Raw genomic sequence first — 3,845 nt, 5'->3', positions numbered from 1 at the left:
CAAAAGTTTAATCTGAGTAAATGTAACATTTTAAAGGAAAAATATGTTGATTCAAAATTTCACAGTGTCAACAAATCCCAAAAAAGTTGGGACAAGTAGCAATAAGTGGCTGGAAAAAGGAAATTGAGCATATAACGTACAGCTGGAAGACCAATTAACACTAATTAGGTCAATTGACAACATGACTGGGTATAAAAAGAGCTTCTCAGAGTGTCAGTGTCTCTCAGAAGCCAAGATGGTAAGAGGATCACCAATTCCACCATTGTTGCACAGAAAGATAGTGCAGCAATACCAGAATGGTGTTACCCAGCGTAAAATAGCAAAGACTTTTAAGTTATCATCATCAAAAGATTCAGAGGACTGGAACAATCGCTGTGCGTAAGGGTCAAGGCCATAAAACTCTACTGGATGCTCGTGATCTCCGGGCCCTTAAACGTCACTGCACCTCAAACAGGAATGCCACTGTCAAGGAAATAACAGAATGGGCTCAGGAATACTTCCAGAAAGCATGGTCAGTGAACACAATCCACCGTGCCATCCGCCGTTGCTAGCTGAAACTCTACAGTGCAAAGAGGAAGCCATTTTTAAGCAAGCTCCACAAGCTCAGACGTTTGCACTGGGCCAGGGGTCATTTAAAATGGAGTGTGGCAAAATGGAAGACTGTTCTGTGGTCAGATGAGTCACGATTTAAAGTTCTTTATGGAACACTGGGACACCATGTCATCCAGACCAGAGAGGACAAGGATAGCCCAAGTTGTTATCAACGCTCCGTTCAGAAGCCTGCATCACTGATGGTATGGGGTTGCATGAGCGCCTGTGTCATGGGCAGCTTGCATGTCTGGAAAGGCACCATTAATGCAGAGAACTATGTTCAGGTTCTAGAACAACATATGCTCCCATCTAGACGTCATCTCTTTCAGGGAAGACCCTGCATTTTTCAACACGATAATGCCAGACCACATTCTGCAACAATCACAACATCATGGCTACGTAGGAGAAGGATCCGGGTACTGAAAGGGCCAGCCTGCAGTCCAGATCTTTCACCTATAGAGAACATTTGGCGCATCATAAAGAGGAAGGTGCGACAAAGAAGGCCCAAGACGATTGAACAGTTAGAGGCCTGTATTAGACATGAATGGGAGAGCATTCCTATTTCTAAACTTGAGAAACTGGTCTCCTCTGTCCCCAGACGTCTGTTGAGTGTTGTAAGAAGAAGGGGGGATGCCACACAGTGGTAAAAATGGACTTGTCCCAACTTTTTTGGGATTTGTTGATGCCATGAAATTTGGAAACAACATATTTTTCCCTTAAAATGATACATTCACTCAGTTTAAACTTTTGATCTGTGATTTGTGTTCTATTCTGAATAAAATATTAGATGTTGGCACCTCCACATCATTGCATTGTTTTTATTCACAATTTGTTTAGTGTCCCAACTTTTTTGGAATCCAGTTTGTAAAAAAAATCTAATAAAGACAGTCTTTCAAAGTCAAAATCAAAGTTCTTTTACTCGCGCCCTACCTGCGTCTCTTAGCCATCAAAGTTTGAATTCAGGACCACTGACAGCTGCGAGGAGGGCATCTTTGTCGTCCAGCACACCGGCAAAACAAGTCTGGATAGTCTGAAAAATATAATATGTTTTGATATGTCGACAAGGCCTACTAATTACAGTATTATGTCATTGAATTACTTGCAAACCATGCCTAATGTGGGATCAATATTATGGATTTAATTTTGTTTTAGGATTCTTATTGATATTTGCATTTGTTTTAATTTTTTGCTATGATAATGAATATATTGTACAATGTACAAAAATAGTGTGATTCAAGACATTTTAACTAGCTTACAGATGGAACATACCTGCACTATAACATCTGGAAGGCCTGCAGTCATCCTGGAGAGCAAATCTTTCTCAGCCAGGGTCTTCTGCATCAGAACTTCAAGTGTGGGCAGTAAAGTCCCATCAGGACAGTCACCTTGTTACTCCCATATCTTCTGTTACCGGCAGTAGCAGTCCAAACATCCACGGTAGTTGACACAAAGTCGACATCATTCAGCACAGCCTTCAGGTTTCTCTCCATCTCTGCACACTCCTTCTCTAGATACACAGAAAAGCTCCTCTGTGAGGCAGCTCGGCATTTACAGTGGTGGGGATTCAGTTTATTATGACACGAAATGAAGGCGAGTCAACCGTGTTGAAGGGCAGCATTTCTTCTACTACAAACCACCTGACCAACTTTTTAAATTCTCCCACACTTTCTGGTTTTGCACCTAAGTCAAGCTTTTATTGTTTGGCGGTGGGGGACCTCCTGTCGCAGCTCTCTGCTTCAAACCACCTGGCGAGACTTGCTCCATCAGTTTGACTGTCCCGTGCTGCGACTCCAAACGTTTCTTCAGATGTGATGTGGTGTTTTTGAAGCTAGACAGCACTTTCTCACCAGCACAGAGGGAACAACGAACCTTGATATTGTCATCCTTCACTGACAGAAACTCAAAATAGTTCCTATATTTCCAGCTACAAAATGTGTATCTTCCTCCTCGCTCCACCGTTTACGTTTCAGTCGCGGCGTGGTGTCGGGTACCACAGGTGATGAGAACGTGACTGAATTGTTGCATAGACCCAACGTCACTCCCTGAGACATTTTTTTGTCACTCCCCGAGACGCATAGAGGAAATAAAATTCAATTGTAGTACTAGAGAAAATGACGCACAGTAATTTGGATAAGTAACTTTAATCTGATTACTGGATTTTGAAATAGCAACACGTTAGATTACTAGTTACTGAAAAAAGTGGTCCGATGTCAGTAACCCATTACAAAGTAACGCGTTACTGACATCACTGTTTTTTGATCAACTGACTTGTATTGTACAAGACTCATCATGCACACGTCACTGAACTACAAGAATGATCAGTAAAGCCCAGGAGAAACATTACCTGATGTGTTTCATGTAGTTTTTCTCATTGTGGAAAGTCTGCATACACTTGTTACACAAGAACTGATCCCTGGATGTTATTTTTTGTTTCCTCTTACACTCTTCTTCTTCTTCCTCCTCATCCTCGTCCTCAGTGTCCAATACAAACAAGGGGTCATTATTCTGCATCTCATCGTCACTCTTTATCTCAACGTCACATGCCCAGTCATCATCAGATAAAGGCTCCAGCAGTGAGGTCTCTTCCTTTTCTTCCTTTACATTTGGCCGAACGGCGTCTTCAGTCCCGTTCTCACTCTCCTCGATGCTTTTTGTCTCAACTTGTTTTTCACTGTGAAGATTCTCATTCGAAGAGTAACGACGAGGATTATGGACCATTTTACAGCCTTTTGTCTTTTCTCCATTTTTAGTGCTACCTGAAGCATCTTGAAGTTTGTGTTTTGAAGCACATTTTCTTCTCACTCTGGGTTTTTGTGGAACTCCAATATTTAAGGCATCACCGCAAATCTCCGACAGACTCTCACAATCCAATATCTGTGCAACGGATTGGACATCACCGATCTTATAATGGGCCATTTTTCCCTCGTGCTGCTGAGAAAAACACACAGAGGGGACATGTTGCTTAAACAATCCTTATAAAATAGTTTGAATAGTCAGGCAATAAAAAAAAATATATATATATACATATTTACAAAGTTTTTGTTAAGTTTTAGCACATGTGGAAAAAGAAGGGCCAGAGGAGGCCCTTGACGTTTTCTTTTAAAAATAAAGCATTTTAATTATTATTTTTATTTATTTATTTTACAAATAACAGGATTTTAGTAATCAATATTTAGGAAAGTTAATGCAAGGTTTAAACAATATGCTAAGAGTATATTTTTGTAAATTGACCAAGCATGACAGCTATGCTAAAC

General features: G+C 40.8%; 1 protein-coding gene across 1 annotated transcript in view; it reads right to left on the bottom strand.

Moving 5' to 3' along the window:
* LOC119417849 (GDNF-inducible zinc finger protein 1-like) overlaps positions 1–3,845 on the bottom strand; it is a 15,569-nt gene that overhangs the window by 10,747 nt on the left and 977 nt on the right. The gene's annotated exons all lie outside the window — the stretch shown is intronic.

This window comes from Nematolebias whitei, chromosome 12, assembly GCF_014905685.2.
Source record: "Nematolebias whitei isolate Nwh7 chromosome 12, NemWhi1, whole genome shotgun sequence".
Classification (NCBI taxonomy): Eukaryota; Metazoa; Chordata; class Actinopteri; order Cyprinodontiformes; family Rivulidae; genus Nematolebias; species Nematolebias whitei.
The sequence above is the reverse complement of the archived record's forward strand: the minus strand, read 5'-3'. Positions and strand labels throughout refer to the sequence as shown.